Raw genomic sequence first — 11,925 nt, 5'->3', positions numbered from 1 at the left:
ATAAACAGATCACAGTGTGTGTGTGTGAAGGACAGTTTCACAACAATGAGGATGGACTTGTTTCTTAGGACCTGACTCTACATGACTTGGAAAAAGTGACTTCATTTTTCTTACTCTTCTTTTGGTCACCCCTAGATGGTGATGCAGGCTGGCTGTCTATACCCCAAGACTAGCAGGAAGGTAAAAAGTAAGACAATTATGAGCTAGGCATGGTGGCGCTCACATGTAATCCCAGCAATCTGGGAGGCTGAGGCAGGAGGATAACATGTTCCAGCCCAGCCAAAGCAATTTAGTAAGACCCTGTCTCAAAATTTTTAAAAAAGCTACAAATGTAGCTCAGTGCAAAGGCCCTGGGTTCAATCCCCAGTACCACCAAAAACAAAAAAGAGGGCCTGGGGATATAGCTCAGTGGCACAGCACCAGCTTGGCAAGTGCAAAGTCCTGAGTTTGATTCCCAGTACCTGCCCCTCCCCCTCCAAAAAAAAAAAAAAAAAAGAAAGGTAAGAAAAGAAAGCATACACAGACTTTAAATTATTGTATAAGCATATTTACAAATGACTTTGTTATAATTATTGTTCTAATCTTTTATGTCCAAATTAGGACTAAGAGCCAGCCTAGGTCATTCCATTCTGGGGTTCACTGGCAAATTATCCTACTCCTGATTATTACACACGCAGCCAGCAGCGGAGTACAAAGGGAGGCCTCTCCGTTTACAACACTCCAAGCTATTTAGGTAGCATGCTTTCTAAGCCCTTTTATGTAAGACTGTTTAAAAGAGAGAGGTCCAAAAGCTCAGTTATCCTAGATGTTCTTACTGTTTACTTTAAAAATAATATAGTTTTCTTTCCCCGTTTTCAAAGCTACTATAGCATTACAGGAAACCTGGAGAACACAGAAAGTTGCAGTTTATAAATGGAGTGTTTTATAAAAGTGTAGCCTAAGTGGATTAAATGGAAACCAGGCCAATTTCCCCTATTTAAAAAAAGAAAAGAGAAGCATGATTTGAATGGGAGGTAGGATCTCAGCCTGAAACACACACACCCCTTTTTGTCAGGGTTTAAATGGGCAGGGGGGCAGCCTTGGCTTGTGGTCCTTGGGGACATTGAAGGTTCAAACCACAACATTATGTAACCAAAAAGCCCAGCAGAACATTACGGTAGCACTGTCTGTTGGTTCTCATCCATGGAGGACCAGGCTTCCCCAGAGCTTCCCTGCCCCAAATAAGATGGGCAAGGACTCTAACCAGCAGAAGGTCCTCCTTCAACTCCCCCTTGCGGTTTTTCTCCCACAATGCCCCAGTTCTCCTCCCACAATGCCCCAGTTCTCCTCCCACAATGCCCCAGGACTCTTTCTCCCACAATGCCCCAGTCCTTACTCCTTCTAGCATCTCCCAGTGCCACTATTGCCCGAGTGAAGCCTGGTGCAAGAGGTGCCTTCAGAGCCAGCCTGGCAGCCAACAACATGGAACGGGAGTGGTAGATACTGCCCACAACATCCAGGACACTTACTAGGAAGAACATGCCCAAGAGGGCGAGGCCACCTACAACTTTTTTTATTGCTGTAGAAAATGTGTAATATGAAACTTACTCTCAACCATTTTCTTTTTTACATGTATAGTTCAGGAACATCACCTGTAACTTACACTGTGGTACAACAGCTCTCTGGAACGTTTTCACTTTGCAAAGTTGAACACGAACCCCCAGCCCATTCCAACCTCCACCACCATCCTACTTTGTTTCCACCTAGTCATCTACTCTCGATCATTCACGGTAAGTGGGATCAAACAATAATTGATTTCTGCGATTGGCTTGTTGTACTGGGCATCAAATTCATGTTGTAGCATGTGACAAGGTTCCAACATGTGTGAGACCACATTTTCTTTATCCATTCATCTGCCGGGGGCATCTGGACAGTTTCCTACACCTGCAACTTTTCTATACTGGGTGGATGTAAAAATCGACACCACGTGGGAAAAACAGTAAACAGCCTACGCATAGCTAAGCAGTGTACATGTACGTGCATTAGCCAGTTTTCCACTGCTGTGATGAAACACCTGAGAGAATCAACTTAGGGAGGCTCACTGTTTCAGAGGTTTCAGTTACTTGGTACTGCTGCTTTCAGGATTGCAGCAAGGCAGACCATCATGGCAGAAGACTGTGGTTCATTTCTTGGTAGTCTGGAGGCAAAGAGAGCAAGAGGAAGGGGCCAGGGTCCACCCACCCACTTCTTCAAGGCCACACGCCCAGGAACCGAGCATTCTTCCCCTGCATCCTACATCCTAAAGGCTCCACTGTTTCCCAACAGCACCATAAGCACCTCTGACTTCTGGGTCTTGAGGGACATTTAAAGTTCAAACCTCAACATGATGTAACCAAAAATCCCCGAAGGACATTTATAGCAGCAGTGTCTGTCATAGCTCCAAACTGGCTGTTTCACCCACACGTTGAACCAGTAAAGCTTGGGAACACATCAAAGAATGGCATACTCTAAACCAAGCTTCTCTGCTGGGCACTACAGACATCTGGCGCCAGCTTACCTTTGCCGGGGGGCTACCGTGTGCTTTAGAGGACGCACAGCAGGACACCTGGCCTCTCCTAGCAGAAGCTAGTGGAGGACTCTCTACCCTACCACAACGGGAAAACCACAGAGAGGGTCTCCAGCTATTGCTGACTGTCTGCTGGGGGATCAAACTGCCCCCACCCTGTGCAGAACTGCTATCCCAGACACACCAACCATGTGGAACAGAAAAACACAACCAAGTCACCTCTGAAGGCACACCTCAACCTCCGACCTGCACTGCACCCTGACTGACCAATAGCAGCAAGCCGACAGCCACCTGCCTCACACGAATGGCCTTCTCTCTGATGTGCAGCAGAAGGCAAACGGTCAGGCTGTCAGGCCAGGTGGGGGCCGCTGGGTTTGACAAAGTCCCACATTTCCATACAAAACAGGCCTTGGTGTTCTGGACACTAGCAACTCAGCCCAAGCATCATACATGCAGCGACAGTGGACCGTTTGTCGTTCCACCCCAGAGAAGGTGGTCTAGCCCACCTGCACAGCGGTGTTCACCGGTCCCCTGGCCACCACCATGGGCCCTGTTGCAGACACACACACATTCAGGCCTTGGATGGCCACCTGGACCCCCACATCACTATGTGACCAGACACCCTGCTCCCCGACATTCACCGCCGCTGACCCTCTATTTGCGATCACCCACAAGCTGGCCTTTAGGAACAAGCCCAAATTCTCTCTCTGCTCCTTATCCCTGCCTATACAGTACAGAGGTCCACTGCAATCTACTAGGCAAGGTCTCTGGAGAGGATGAACAGAGAGGAAGTGAACCAGCAGAGATAAGCAAAGTTCCTGTCTAGCTTTCATCTTAGGACTATGGGAGGAAAGGGAAAAAAAAACCCAGCACAGCCCTTTCAAGTGAATTTTACAAGCAGCAGGGTCCCCTGAACAGGCTTCCCGCCAGCCCAGAAGCGCAGGTCTGCCCTGCTCCTCACGTCCTCCTCGGAGAGATTTTGCAAACAAGTAGTCAGATCGTTTAAGCATCTGCTTGAAGAGGGACGAGCGGAATGACTTCCATCTGTAGTGTTCAAAGTGAAGACGCAATCTGAAAGGGCAGATATGCGATCGAGGGCAGGAAACGGAAGCGCTGGATGTGAGAACACAGCGTCCCGCTTCTCAGGACATGCGGCTGTTTATTTTTAATAGCCTTCTCTCCCCCCATCCTATAGCTGTTTCAAAGGCCACCCTCAGGAAAACCCAAGGCTGGCGCAGTGCACAGAAGAGGGAGAGGGGTACAAACTGAGGTGGATTTGCCGTTCCTTGGGGCCCATGGAGCCGCCGAGCTCTCCAAGCCCGCATCTTCTGGGTCTGGAGGACCTCCCTCTCTGGGAGGGCACACTTCCTTGTGGAAGACCTGCTTCACTGATGCCCCTTGTCAAAAGTCAGCACAGACCAACCAAGCAGTGAGGGGAAAAAAAGAGGAAGCCCTGGGTTGTGGACGCAGTGGCTGGAGCTCAGCCAGGGACTGACACAGGTGGGGGGACTGCTTACACAGCACAGCCCTCAAGCAGGGGGCCACCAAGGGGCAGTGACAGGTCCACCCCTCTGAGAATACAATCAACCAGTGCCACAGGGAGGAGTAACTATCCAAGGTGGGCAGGTCACGGACTGAAAATCTGGGTGTGCGACGGCAGGAGCCCTCGCTCCATTCTCAAAGACTGGCACTGCATCTGCTTTTCCAAGCGGGAGAAAACGCTCCTGCTCTCCCAAAGCCACCTCCCCCGTGGGTCACACCGTGTAACCACAACTAGCTCAGAAGAGCTAGTACCCTCTGTGCGGGTACGGAACATCCAACTCTGATGCACAAACACCAACATCCTCTGCGTCGGAACTCATGGCGTGCGCAGGACTTTGCACTCTAAAATGCCCTTCTCCGGGTCCCTTGCTGTCCTCCTTACCCAGCACTTAACATTCCAGCCTTTGTGCCCCACCAGAGGTGGCCTCTCTGGCATTCCTCACAGTCCCAAGTTCTAATTGCATGTCTTTGGAAGTGGTGTCCCCTCCCCCCCATCATCAACACCAGGGGCTCTCAGGTGCCTACCGACCCTGCCCCTGCCCTGCCCAGAGTCTGAAGCCACAGTGGAGCGTGGGGGGCCTCGGCCCCCTCACAGGGAGGGGCGGAGAGGAGACTTGGCTATGCTGGTGGAAGAGGGGAGACACTGGAGTGGAGGCTGCCCAGGGGAGCCTTTGTTTCTGCAGCCAAAGTGCACTGCTCTTCCCTTTACTCTGGCCCTGAACAAAGACAGGATGCTCGGGATGTGGTGACCAGGGAGAGAGACCCGAAGAGCCATCACCAAGGCTACAGGACAAGGGGGAAGTCCCTGGTCCAGGATTCCAGTGTCCTTGTGAGGAGCGTGGAGTGAGGTAGCTGGAACAGCTGCACGACCCTTCCCCGAGAATACAGACTGGAGGATGGTTCACAGGTCTTTATGAACCTGAAGTGTGCTTCTCTTGATGTTGCTAGGTTTTCAAAGCTCGAGACCCATCAGAACAACTGTGGTGTGAAAAACTTTGCTCGCTACTGTAATTACAAGAAAGCACAGAGAGGCAAAATTTATTACTGTGCCTCGGAAATCAACAAAGAGAAACAGCAATATCTTGTCCTTTGTATGTTAGTGGTCAAGCATATGTTCAGCATGCACAGGCCCTAGGTTCACTTCCCAGCACGCCCCATACACACACACATACTGCACCTGTCCCACAAACTTACTAGCTACAGCAGAGGCATTACGTTCTATTTATCTGCTGTGGATGCTCAAGTCTCATATAAAATGGTACAACAACCATTCTAGATCACTTATAATACCTAGTGTAACACAAACGCTCTGTTCGCAGTTGTAATACTGCACTGTTTAGGGAGTAAGGGTAGGAGAAAAGGTCTGTGTGTGTTCAACACAGACACGAGGTTTTTCTTCTGAGCATTTTTGACCCAAGGCTGATGAGTCTATGGATGAGTTAGAATGGACAGATAGTATGCTCGGGGATTTGTTGACCAGGGAGAAAGACCCGAAGAGCCATCACCAAGGCTACAGGACAGGGATGAACTTTTAAAAATGAACCTCAAAAAAATTACCATGAAATTAGGTGTGACAGATGAACACTCACAAAATTTAAGTAGTTTAACTTCAGTGGGAGTTACACGGAGGCAGTTGTTTTTCTTACACTAACAAACATATTCCTCGTCTCATAAGAAGTATTATTCATCCTGGCCAAATGGATGTGAGAAGCAAAAAAAAAAAAAAAACAGGTGAACTATTATCTAGATTGGAATCCTCCTTTGTCACAAAAAATAACAAGAAGCCAGGTGCTGTAGTACACACCTGCAGCATAGCAGCATTCAGGAAGCTGAGGCAGGAGGATCACGTGGAGTTCAACCCCAGCCTGGGCTACACAATAAGTTCACACTCAGACTGAACTACATAGCAAGAACCTATTTTAAAAATTAAATGAAATTTTTAAAAAAGAAAAGAAAAAAAAAGGCATTTAAACTTTGTACTGCTGCAACCAACACGACTGAACAAAGACCAGGAACCCTTTATTGAGTTTTTCCAGCAACCTTGAGCCGGGCGTGGTGGCGGCACACGCCTGTAATCCCAGCACTCGGGAGGCTGAAGCAGGAGGACTGCTGCATGTCTGAGGTCAGCCTGGGCTACAAAGTGAGCTCAAGGCCGACCCGAACTGCACAGCAAGACTCTGTCTCAAAAAGACAAAAACAAAACCAAAACAAAAAAGACTTTTTCTAGCAACCAATCCTCATATACAAAACCTTAATGATATGTTTATTTCTCCCACTCACAATTTTGAAAAACAACAGAAACGTACATCTTTAAAATATGACTCATGCCGGGCATGGTGGTGGAGGCCTGTAATCCCAGCACTCTGGAGGCTGAGGCAGGAGGATCATTGTGAGTTCGAGACCAGCCTGGGCTACAAAGTGAGCTCAAGGCCAGCCTAAACTACATAGCGAGACCCTATCTCAAACAGACTAAATAAATAAATAAATAAAATAAGACTCACATTAAAATGACTTGACTCTTCTGACAGCATGGGAACCCTAGCCAGAGCTGGCACTACAGGTTCTGAGGTATATCTGAGGGGTCGCAGTCTTCAGCGGAAGGATAGCGGGCCCGGGGACATCTCTGCTTCCTTGAAAGGTGAAGACAGACTTACGCTCCACCCCTTCTAACATGCTGAGCTGAGTGTGGACCTGCCTTACGGTCAGGGTCTGCAGAAGAGCAAAGCAAAAAGATGACCCAACACACTGCCTTGCTTCTGCGAAGTCCGGGATGGAGCCATCCTTTCCTTGGGGTTTGCTTCCGAGTCTTTGGGGGTCTTTAACACTGTCTGTTCCTCCCTCCCTTCTCTCACCACTGAGCTGCACCCCGCTCTCCTCATAGCCATGTGTGAAACTGTCACCAGCCTGTCTTCCACCTCCTGAACTGTTCTCAGTCAGTCTTTTCGGGGACAAATTTTGATGCCAAAAAAAAATTTTTTTTTTTCTGTTAGGATCAACACAGAAATATTTAGGATCACTGTGTTCAAAACACGGGAGACACTTTCCATGACAGACTATGGGGGGATACCGGGAATTGAACTCAGGACCTCATGCTCGGCAGGCAGGCGCTGTGCCGCTGAGCTATATCCCCAGCCTGCAGAAAAACTCTGAGGCTGGTGTGGTGGCACATGCCTGCAGTCCCAGTTCCTTGGGAAACTAAGGCAGGACGACAACCTAGACCACACGGCAAGACCTCCAGGCCTCCTCCAGGGAGACCTCAGTATGCATCTCAATGAGGCTCTGATGTGAAACCGGGCTGCATCAGAACCAAATACCGAGGACAGGACTGCAGAGGTGTGGCTCCCGCAGTATAGGAGCCCTGAAGGATTCCGGCCCCCGACAACTCAGTAGGCACTCATCACTTTCCAGAGTGAGAGGGCGCAGCCCCGTCCTGGCTCCTCGGGCCTCACCCCTCACTTGGTCCCTGCCTGGATTCTCAGAGGCGCTGCAGAGAAGGTTCCAAACATCCTGTCCGAGCTGCCATCCCTTCAAACAGCTGGGGACAAAAGGGCAAGCAAGTATTTCCTTCTCCACCGGACAGGAAACCAAGCCAAGGATTGCAAAGATAAGTGACTTGCTGTGACAGCTCCTATGGATGTGACTTTCACAAGAATGGCACGGCTTCAACGTGGGAGAAAATGCAGTATCAGGAGAGTGATTCCACGCCCTGTCTGCTGCCCTCACTGAGGGCACAGTGACCCCTCTGAGGCTCAGCTCTCGGGCACTGCGGGACGCGGGGCTGGCACTGGACACGGACTGCCGTCCCCTCCTGCTAGCCGAGGGAGACAGCTCCCTAGACACATCCACTACAGAGGCAACCGCCAAGGAGGCAGCGGTGTTTCTGCTCCTGGGGTACAGCTGGCGAGGCCTGAGAGGTACTCAATAGAAGACCTCCAATTTACATCTCCTTATTCCTACTGGACTTACAATTTGCTCTGTAACAATATATCTTAAACAGAATTCTCAGAGAGCCACTAGGTTAAAAAGCGAAAATGCTAATGAGGATTTCCCACCACCCAGTATTTCAGTGCAGTGTATCTGGCCCGGAGGAGTCTCAACAGAAGCTGGGAGAGACAGGACAACGCTCCACGTAGAGCGTCTAGATAGAAGGCGGCCCCTTTAAGCCGCCTGCTTTAGGGTACTTTGCAGTGACAGCCCTAGGAAACGGAGGCACACTCTACCCTCCTTTCACAGAACACCTAGTTCTTAAGTATGGCCAAGTAAAGTTGCAGAGTGGGTCCGGCCCAGCATCCGCAAGTGTAATCCCAGCTACTCAGGGAACTCAAGGAGGTAGGAGGAACAAGGAAGTCTAAGCCCAGCTCGGGCAACTCACTGAAACCTATCTCCAGGAGCAGGAGAGGAGATAGACGTAGCTCCATGGTATAGCATTAGCCCGGCACATGGAAGCCCCTGGGACTGCACCCCTAAGTACCACCAAAGAAATAAGTTCTATAATAGGACAAGGCTGCCCAAACCACAGCAGGAGCCCGGGTGCACACCTCTGCTCATTTCATCCCCTGCCTGCCTCCTGTAGCCCTCCGCAGGCGGACTTGCCGTGCCTGGCCTCTGCACGGATACTTGTGCATGAACGCTAGGGCACCAACAGCGGGACCTGCCATTTCCAAGAAGCACAGACACATGTCAAAACAGGCTTTCCTCTTTGAAGGGACCCATCACCAACCCCACTGAGTACTCAAAGCCTGTAAGATGTTGAACTTCCGAGACTGTCTGGAACCACATGCCAGGGCATGGGCATGGGCATGGGCGGTGAGACACACAGGACATCTACTCCGTGCATCCCTGAAACTCGCACAGGCTGGAGGCCATGGACGGAAGAATCAGGCACACCTCCAGCCTTCCCCACAGGCACGAGCACACATCAGAGGCCGACCTGTGACCTGCGCTGGGCCTCATTTCCCTGTCATTACAATGATCAGCTCAAGCTTGACTATTTTTAAGGTCACGCGCAGCTTTAAAATTTTGGAACTAGCGTTACCATTTCTTACTGTGAGTCTAAGTCAACGGTGTTTTTTAATTGGGGTTCATGCAAAAGGGCTTAGTACCGGGAAGGTGTGACAGGTAGCCCAGGGAGAGACTGGACAAGACAAAAGAGAAAGCTCCCGGTAGACCCAGCCCTGGGCATGGCCTCAAGGAGACAGAGGTAAGAACCAAGCCTCCCTCCTAGGAAAAATGGCAAGGAGTCAGAGCCCTGCAGGAATTCCTCCAGGGCACCAGGAATCAGTACCCACTTCCTGCCACAGGCAAAAACAATCCTCTGAGCCCGGTTCTTTCACATTTATTTTTATTTATGTATGTTTGTGGGGCTGGGGTTCGACCCCAGGGCCTGTGCACAAGCTACACTGCACCACAGCGCTACACCCCCGACCCTAGAGGAGCCTTCCGAAAAGCACGGAAAAAAAAAAAAAAATCTAGCCCATTCACTCTTCCAATTAAAGCGCTAGCTTCAAGTGCTGCAGGAAGGCAGGCTGGAGTCTTTTCAGATGAACCCAGAAACTTTTCCGGGGCACCAACCAGCTCCAAAGCATGCAAACTCCTCTGGCAGCTGCTAGTCACCCTCTGCGTTCCAATACCGTCTCCAGCAGCTTCACAGCAGGCCGCTTTTAACCAGCACGCACCCTCTTGGTTTGGCTTGCGTGTTTCTGTTAAGGGGTGCACAGGATCCAACCAGGGCCTCGTACATGCTAAGCACGCACACTACCACCGCACTGGCACCGCTCCCCTGGGCATAATTCTCTAAAGGCACAGAATAAGGTAGTGCCAAGGGCTCTCTTCCAATGCAGGAAACGCCTGTTAATGCAAAACCAAGCACTGAAGGGATAAAACAGACTGTCGTCACCCAGGGAACACCCTCAGCTCCAAGTTAAAGGCCTGTCCAAGGAGCCGATAATTTATTAACAGAGTTTTACCGCATAATGAGGTTTAGAACCTTTTATCTACACAAAAGCAAGACAGTTGGTATCACAAGATGGACGTTAAAAGAACCCAATGTAACCAAATAGAGAAAACAGCCCTTTTCTGCCTCTTTTTTTTTTTTTTTTTTTTTTTTAAATGGTGCTGGGGAATGAACCCAGGGCCTTCACACTGAGCTACATCTTCAACCCTTCTTATTCTTTATTTGAGACAGGGTCTTGCACTAGCTCTATCTCAGCCCTTTTTTTTATTTTTTATTTCAGAATCCTACTAAGCTGTCCTGGCTGGGCCCTGAAAGCCACTAAACTCTTTCCCAAATAAGAGCTTGCACCGGCTGAGCAGCACCGTAAGACTGAAGGCGATACTACAGCACTGAGCACCGCGGACACACAGCCGATACTGCCCTTCTCTATCCTTACCTGGTAAGCAGCAACATGTAAAACAACCAAAAGGAGACAAAAGACACCCGACAGCCAGTGGCACACACAAAGGGCAGCTACGAAAAATGACAGCTCCCAGCAGAAACGTGAAGTGTGGGAAAGATCAGAGAATGCACAGTCAATGTGGTGGGGCTTCCAGCCCAAAATCGAGTAGCCCCCACTATGCTCCAGATGGGAAGCAGCCAACGCTGGGCCCCAACGTGTCCACAAGCATGGCAGTCTCCACGCAGCCCAGCACCCAGTCTCCACCTCGGGCACCTGGGCTTCAGCGGCATCCAGGCACCCATCTTCCCGCCAGCTGCCCAAACAAGCTGTCCAGCCCATCAGCCACACTGCACGAGGCAGGAGGATGGCCCCTTAGTGATCAAGCTGGACAACTGGGAAAGTACCTGTGTGTTCCACCGGTAACAACAAAACCCCTCTACCTACTGCTTCACACACACAGCCCTGCTTCCCTGCCCTCGGGGTGGGCGGGGCGCGTACCTCAGTGTCCCCGGCTTGCAGAGAAACAGACTCAGGCTGCTACACAACACTGACCAGAGGACAGACAGCTACGAAGCACCTCGTTCAACTGCTACACGGCCACAGTGCAAAAGCAGCTGTCTTGGTTACCTTTTTCTCATTGCTGAGACAAAATACCGGATGCCCAAATTAAAGAGGGAAAGGGGTATTCAGCTCACAGTTGGTGCAGGTTTCAGTCCATACTCGGCTGGCTCCAAGGCAGAGTGGTACATGTGTGTTGGTTTGGGGCTTATTTTGCAAGGGGAACAACATAATACAGGACACATACTTCATATGATTATTTATAATTATCACCCAAAGAACAGTATACAAAAGAGTGCAGGAAATCTGTCCACACACTAAGACCAAGGAATCCAGCTGAGGGCCTGGATCCTACAACAATGTCCTACATGAGCTGAGCTGAATACCCAGAGCTCATAACAATGCCTCCCATGAATCCAGCTGGAGGCCCAGGGCCCATGACAACGTCTCACGCAGACCTGTTTCATGGATCTGCTGGAAAGGCCCAAAGGTCAGTAGTGGAATCTACAAAGTCTGTGCCAGCAGGATGAAGGACCTGTGCTAACAGACTGAGGGATCTGCACTGGAGCCAGGAAGTGATGCTCAGAAGATCCAGAGCTCCCCCAAAAGGTACCACAGCCATCCTCAGCAACAGTGAGGTCCCGAGCTCCTCCGATGATCAGGATGGCTGAGTTCCCATCAGGGAAGCCAATGCAGCAAGCTTTTCCAGGAGGCCGGCAGTGCACCGTCTTCCCCTCCAGAACCAGGCAGCTATGCTCAAAGTGAGGACCAGAGCTCCCCCAAAGTGAACCAAAGCCATTCTCAGTGCCAGCGAGGTCCCGAGCTTCTAGGAGGATGAAAACAGCCAAGTTCATCAGGAAAGCCAGCTCCCCACAGTCTCTCTCA

Source organism: Chinchilla lanigera, unplaced genomic scaffold (genome assembly GCF_000276665.1).
Source record: "Chinchilla lanigera isolate Chin_1 unplaced genomic scaffold, ChiLan1.0 scaffold00098, whole genome shotgun sequence".
Taxonomy (NCBI): domain Eukaryota; kingdom Metazoa; phylum Chordata; class Mammalia; order Rodentia; family Chinchillidae; genus Chinchilla; species Chinchilla lanigera.
This window is presented reverse-complemented; position numbering follows the sequence as displayed.